Source organism: Apaloderma vittatum, unplaced genomic scaffold (genome assembly GCF_000703405.1).
Source record: "Apaloderma vittatum isolate BGI_N311 unplaced genomic scaffold, ASM70340v1 scaffold25469, whole genome shotgun sequence".
Classification (NCBI taxonomy): domain Eukaryota; kingdom Metazoa; phylum Chordata; class Aves; order Trogoniformes; family Trogonidae; genus Apaloderma; species Apaloderma vittatum.
Genome location: NW_009737410.1, coordinates 7,569 through 15,032, shown reverse-complemented (window position 1 = coordinate 15,032; position 7,464 = coordinate 7,569).

Here is a 7,464-nt window from a genome sequence, read left to right as displayed (position 1 = left end):
CTGCCTTCTCCCTTTCTTTTTCGCCATCCTCCCGGTCTCCATCGCCTTGCCACCCCTTCCCCTTCTCTCTCTGACCACACTCTCCACCCCTTTCCTTCTGCTCCCAAACTACCACCCCCCGCACCCTTCCCCAGCTCTACAAACTGAAGAATCAAAACTTTCAGGATTTACCTCTTCTGAACCAGCGTTATTATTTTTTTTCTCCGTCCTCCGGCCGAAAAGTTAGGAGACGCGCCCCGTGGGCCCCGGTAACTTGCTTCGAGGGTTACCGACGCTGCATCCTGGAGCAGAGGGGGGGCAAAAGGGGAGGCATGCCCCCCTCCCTTTTCCTATGGCTGTTCCCCCACGCGGGAGAGAGGGAGCGAAGCTGGCGGGGAGGAGACGTGGGAAGGAGGAGGGCGGGCTGCACTGCTGAGCCAATCCTCGCCTCAGCAAGGAGACCAGAGAAAATGAGATTTATTCCAACTATCCAGGACAGAAAACTTCAGGAACTTCTCTGCCGCTCCCCCTCTCCTCCCCACTTCCCTCATGCCATTTCCCGTCCTCTGTCATCGGCTGCTTCCAGCCCCCAGGCACTCGCTTTAATGGATTTGGGGGAAGGGGGAAGCCCAGGTTGCTGGCTGGCCTGGTTAGGGAAGCCTGGACAGGGGGGAAAGGAAAGGATTTTGCCCCTTGTGTGTGTGTGACCCCTCGAGTATGACATAGCGTCATCCTATGATGGATAGGAAGTCCCTAGTCCCTGTGGTGGAGCATTGCCAGACAGGAATGGGGTCTGCGGGTGGTCGTGCCAGGACCTGTGGGTGATGTTGGGTTGAGCATTAGCAGGATAACAGCCTCCCCAAAGGCTGCATGGGCCAGGTCAGCATTTGTTGCGGGGTCAGGATAAGCGTTATGGGGTCAGGACAAGCATCATCAGCTGCAGTGCAGCAGGCTTGGATGAGGTGGGTGGCAGCAAGTAAATTCAAGGAGGTGCTCTTTGGTGGCACTAGGGAGGGTTTCTCCTCATATGTGGGACACCACATCCCTCTGGCATTAGAATCACAGAATCATAGAATGTCAGGGGTTGGAAGGGACCTCTAGAGATCATCTAGTCCAACCCCCCTGCCAGAGCAGGATCCCCTAGGGCAGCCACACAGGAACGTGTCCGGGTGAGTTTTGAAAGTCTCCAGAGAAGGAGACTCCAGAACCTCTCTGGGCAGTCTGTGCCAGTGCTCCATCACCCTCACAGTAAAGAAGTTTCTCCTCATGTTAAGGAGATGTGCCTCTTTGCTTTGTGCCTTAATGGTCACAGGGCAGAAGACCCTATCAGTGTCAATGAGGGACAACTTGCTGGTGCTCATGGCATCACCAGTGCCATACGTGACCCTCATGGCCTCCAGATGAGACTTGGTGGCTCTGCTGGGGAGCACTTGGCCAGGCACAAGCACTATTTGGGGCCTTCTGGAGGAGAAGGGAGGTGTCTCCACTGGTAAAGGCGAGACAAGACTTGTTGGGGTTAAGCAGGGCTTGGCTGAAGGGATGACAAGATGTCTGCAGAGGAGGTGTCAAAATGGAGCCTGGCCTCTTGCTGGGCTCAGGTAGCTTGTGCTGGAGTGCCTGGGCAGGAGCACCTTATTGCTCAGAGTTTTTGCTAAGCAGCACTGGGGTTTTGGCACCTTTCTCAGCCTCTTGGCCTCAGGTTTCGTCCTTTGTGAAATGGGATAGTTGGGTTTTCTGCCTTCTGCAGAGGTCTTATCCATTAGGAATTAAAACCACACAGACTGTGCATTTTGGCGGCACTTCTGAGTCTATGTTTTGGAGGGAGACAGGAGCTCACGTCTGAGGTCTCAGGTAAGCTATGTCACTGGTGTGGAAAGGAAGAGAAACTGTGACCTGCATCCCTCCTGATTGCCAGAGGTATGGTAGGCACCTCTTCGTGGGAAAGACCCTTTCTTTGGGTCTGCTCCCTCTGCATGGCCTTCCAGGGCATCTTCCCCCCTTCAGCTCGAGGGAATCCCCCTCACTCCCCTCATTCCCATCCCCATGCCCTGCAGCAGGGGCTGCGGCAGGGAGTGGAGCCCAGGCGACGGCAGCCGCCTCCGCCGGGGAATGCAGAACAAATCTCTTCCAGATGGGATAGGGGCCACGCTCTGCTCCTTGCAGGGCGGATGGCTTTCCACTACCTCCTCCTCCTCCTCCTCATCCCTGCTCCAAGCATCTCCGTGTTCCAGGCCAGGCCAGCCTCTGTTTCCAGGAAAGAAGCTGGAAATCCCCCCTCTTCAGCACCCCTCCCCAAACCTTGTGGTCTTGTGGCCGTGCCAGCCAGGCTGTGACTTTTGTCCTTCTGCGGCTGTTGCTGAAGTGATTTGGAGACCTCTAGGATATGTGCCAGCTCGAGCACACAGTACCCGTCCTGGCCTCTGGATGCCTGGGTACAAGCAGAGGTGGTGTGGCCCCTCCAGCTGTATCCTAGCAGGGGCTGCACCCTCCTGAGATCCCCTTCTTTCATATGCAGCTGCCTGGAAAGTGAATCCATGCAATCCAGTCTCCCAGCCTGTTTATCAGCCTCTGCTGATAAATGAGAGGTGGCTGTGGGGCTGGACAGTGCTGCAGAACCACTGTCCCACCCGTGGGTGCCCTGGGCAGGAGCTAAAGCCTGGGCCCCTCCCAGGCCAGCTACCTCATTTGCTTTCAGTCACCTCAACCTTTCATCCTGTCTGTAACCCTGTGCTCCAGGCAGCAGTACCAGTCTCATCATTACAGAGACACTGGCCATTGGGCTTATCATGCGAGCAGACAAGTGGCCCTGCAACTTTCCTGGCTGGGGATTTGCTTTGATTCCCACAACATCAAAGACAAGGTTGCACAAATTGCATCCCCTCTTCTTCCCCAGCACTCATTCCTTCAACGTGGGGCTGAAGTCTTATGGGTGGCTGTGTGCAATGGGGAAGGAGAGAGGGATAGAATCATTAAGGTTGGAAAAGACCTCTAAGATCGTCGAGTCCAATGTGGGTGGAGGGATGCTGGGATCGGGGGCTCAGGTGTCTGCTTGCAGATCTGATGCTCAAAGGAGGCTGATGCAGGACTCTTCTCTGGAAAAGAAAAATCCTCCTTTTTCCATGATGCTTGAGGGGAGCTGAGGGAGGGTGACAGGAGCATCCCAGCTTGTGGATAGGGTGCTTGCCCCTGGGTTTCTATTCTTTGCCATTTCTGTGGGGCTCCACTGCTGTGCTTCTGCAACCCCATCCCTCAAAATTTCCCAGGGAAGGGAGACAGGCAAGGGGCTTGATGGGAAGGAGGTGCCTCACTCGGCACACAAGAAGCAGATATCCTGTTGCTGCCCAGGGTCTCCGGCTCATATTTCCTCATTAACTGGGAGCGCTGCTTGTTTGTGGGTGACTTCCAGATGTTTCCATTCTCCTCACGGCGGCTGCGAGGGCGCATACCACATGGGTATGGGAATTGCTGCTGGCAATGGGGTGGGAAACAGACCCCTGCCATGATGGGGAGGGGGATCCATAGGGCCCCCTGTCCCACCACACAACCTCTGTGGCCTTATCCAGCTCAACCTGGTGCTGTTAGGTCCCTCCTCCCTGCTCTCAGCCCATGGCCGTCGGTGTTGCCTCCAGCCTGCGTCTCACTGGCCTGGGGACGAATTGGAGGCAGAGCCGGTTTTAGGGTGAGCAAGCTGGGGTGGTGGCAGGAGGTGACATCCCGGGGCAAGGTGTGAGGCATCCAGCGTCTTGCCCAGAGCATTCCTGGCCTGATGTCAGCACTGGCTTTGTCAGCACTGGATCCCTCATGCCCTGTGCTTTCTTCATCGGGATGATTTCTCCCCTGGCAGCACCCTCAGTGATATGCTAGGGCAGGCTCAGCCCATTTTTGGGGCTCTGCTGTGGACACCTTGCCCTGTGCCCATAGCCTTTATGATAACTGGGATCAGATTGGTGTGGTTCCCAGCATCCTTGTGGTGCACCGGGGAAGGAAAGCGGGTGGGTTGTGGTGAGAACCACCAGGCAGGCAGCAGCATCAGGTTAGACCTACTCGTGCTAAGAGGGTGGATCGACGTCTGTAAAAGCCCATTTTTAATTTTCCCCACTGATTTCTCCAGCTCCCTTCCCCTGGACCAGCAAGAGGCTGAAGGAATGGGATTGACCACATCCCCTTTGCGGGGTTTGCAAAGGCAAGGAGGGATGGGAGGGGGCTTCTGTGCTTTTCCCCCAGGGATTGGGCTGGGAACTCAAAGCCTTGAGTTTTGCCAAAGCCCAGAAGGAGGTAGGGATGAGTTCCCAGGCTTGCTGGTGGGCTGCTTCCTTCCCTCTTCCCATCTCCTCCTGTCTCAAATGTTTTTGTCCTTCTTCCTCCTCCCACTCTCCCCAGCTTCCTCCTTGTGCGGTAGTCCTGTTTGCTGGCCAGGGATGTGGAGTGCTTTAAGGATGTTGTGGGGTGTTGTGGGAGGGAGGATGGAAGGACAGACCCCAGGACAGTCCCTGATCTGTGCTCTCCCTCTGACTTTCCCTCAGGAGTGCAGAGGAGAGGGAAAGGGAGGTCTGGGATATGGCTGGGAGTGGAGGGAGGATGTTGCATAAACCAGAAGTAATCCAGGAACAGCTGCCTGTGGCCTGGAAACACCTCTGTGTTTCTGGGCACTGGGAAAGGAGATGTAAATATCTGTATCTATATATTTATGTATGTACATTGCACCTCCTTAGAACAACCCTCCCCACCAAACACCACTTGATTCTTTGGTTCCTTTTCATAGGCCTTAGGGAGGGGCAGGAGGGACTGAGGCGGGGGCTCAGATGTCAATTTGCTGCTTGGAGAAGCAGCTCTCAGTGTGCGCGGGGGGCATCTGGGGGTCTGTTTGTCCTCCCCTAAATCCATTCCCTCAGCAGGCTAAGGAGGGGGAGAACATCTGCGGGAGTTTAAAGTCCATGCAGGCTGGAGGGAGCTGGGATTGGAGTTGCTGTGGTGAGGAAAGGGGGAGGGAGTGATGCAGCAGGGAGGGAGGGTGCACAGGGTTGGTGGTGATGAGCAGGAAACTAGGGGGGCTCTGGGAGGAAAGAGCCTTTTGGAGATGAATTGTGTGAGGAGGTGGAGGAAGGTGCTTGGGGGAAAGCAGGAGCTGGGGGGTCTCAAGAGAAGGGAGTAGACACCCAGGTTTGGCATGGCATGAGAGAGGGGACCGTCAAAGGATGGAGGATGCATCCATGGAGCAGACAGAGAGTCAGGCGCAGGGATGAAGAAGGATACAATGTGTGGAGAGAGGCTGTGGGGATATGAGGAACAAGCGATGGGGTTGAAGAGATAAGTCATCCATGGTGGGAGAGGGAGACCATGGGTGAGGAGTCTGTTCTGGTCAAAGGGAAGAGGTGAAAGCCAGGGGAGTGGTTGGACACAAGGCCTGGACAACTCTTATCATAATGATTTTGCCTGTCCATCCAGCCCGCATATTTTTGGCCCACGGAAGGAAGGGGGTGGGGAGGCAGAGGCAGCTAAAAATAGGGGTGTCCTTGCCCATTCCCCCAAGGCGGGCATCCGTCTGTCTGCTTGCCTGCCTGCGGGGTTGCTGCGGGATCTGGAGGAGGGGAGCAAGCTCAGCCTCCTCCCCACAGCGTCTGGCTCTGCTTTTGTTTGTCTCACAGCCCTACGGGGACAGGAAGAGGCCGCGGGCCGGGGAACAATGGCTCATTCTCTGGGAGTCCGCGCCTGCTGAGGAGCGATAGGGGATGCGGGACAGTGGCCAGAAAGTGGGCACAGCCTCCCAGGTCTGCCACTGCGGGAGATTGACCCCCAGGAGAAGATGGGGTCCACTGGCGGAACAGGGACCTTCTCCAGCCTATCCCTCTTCCGCAGCCCCCAAAGCAAGCTCCTGTACCCAGTTGGAAAGCGGATGAGGGGCCGTCTCGCGTGGGCACACTTCATGGAGGAGCCAATGGAGGCAGTGCCAGCGACTCGAAAAGAAGTGGGAGCAGGTCTCCAACCTGTTGTTTTGCAGCCTTTCCTTGAGCCTGTGAAACTTGCAGGGAGGATGGCTGGAGCTGGCATCTCCTGGTGGGAACGTCCCCAGCTGTGGACGGGGAGGAATTTATTTGGGAGCTGTAGCATGCCTCTCTGTCCCAGCCGTCACTGCGCTTGCCAAGGCAGTGCCTGTATGGCGGGTGGAAGCTCTGTGCTTCCTGATGCCGGGGAGATGGCCAAAGGGCCATGGGTGGGTGTGCATAGCAGAATGCGTGTGTGTGTGTGTGTGTGTGTGATAAATGCTTTATCCCACCTATTTCTTCTCCAGATCCTCCTTCTGTGATAGTGTCTCTCACAGGGGCCTTTTCCTCAAGGCATGTTAGATCTGACAGCCACGTGCTGGAAACGCCTCGTGTAGAGTTTCCCCCACTTCTCCAGATGTGATAGGGGTGAGAGGAGGTAAAGTTAGCACCTGAGGTAAGGGAGAGGTTAGGAGATATTTTGCAGCGATTGAGCAAGGAAGGGACAGAAGAACCTTCCCTTCTCCAGCCCCCGTTTTTCAAGGTCTCGGATGCTTTGGGGCTGAATGCTTGCCAGGGCTCCTCTTGTTTACTCAGCCGGGGAGCTGACACATCCAAGGTCTCTGCTGACTCCACTTTCCCACATGCTGCTGGCGGGCGCATTCCAGGGCAGAGTGGAGATCAGCGCAGAGGCATGCCAGAGGTTTCCATCCGGGATGCCATCCCCCCTCCCCACTCTCCCCAGGCATCCAGGACCTCTGGGCAGGCCATGCAGAGTGGGCATCACATCTGGCCAAAGCCCTGGTCTTTTGTAAACTGGGGCTGGCACAGAGCCCAAGCATGGGCCAGGACCCCAGGGATGGGGACCTGCCTCTCAAGCCAAAAGCCTTCAGCAAGACTTGATTCTTCTCCCAGCTCCCCTCTGGAGATCTCAGCCCCACTCCCCATGATGACCCATCGGAGACATGCAGAGGGGCAGGGGATGCCTCTCTCAGCTTAGCCCAACCTAGAGGGACCTGGGAAAAAGGAAACGTCCTCCCCTAGAGGGACCTTCCTAGATAGCAATCCCAGCTTTTTCATTTTAGCGTGGGCACCGATTCCTGTGGCTGGGCATAGCTTGCTGAGGGTTAAGAGCACTGGACTCTACAAGGGTGACTTGGTGAGCCAGAGGAGGAGTTGCACCCTTCTCCTGCAGGAACCAGCTCTGATCCCTCCTGAGCAGCTGGTCCCAACCCGGCGTGGCTGCCTTTGGTTTTAGGCGGGAATGCCACAAAGCTTTTAAAAATAAGTGTCAGGAGATAAAGAAGGGTTTGGAGAACTGGCTGCAGGGCTGGGGCGGGACCGTGGCCCTCGCCCTGTCATTTTGGCCGCATTTTTTTTCCCTGCCCCAGCCATGCTTCCACCTCTTCCGCATGCAGCTGGCATCTTCACCTCCTCAGACCTCGGGCTGCTGGTAAAAGGACCACCCGCAACCTTTCTTCCTGGCCCTGGGCTGGCCGGCAAG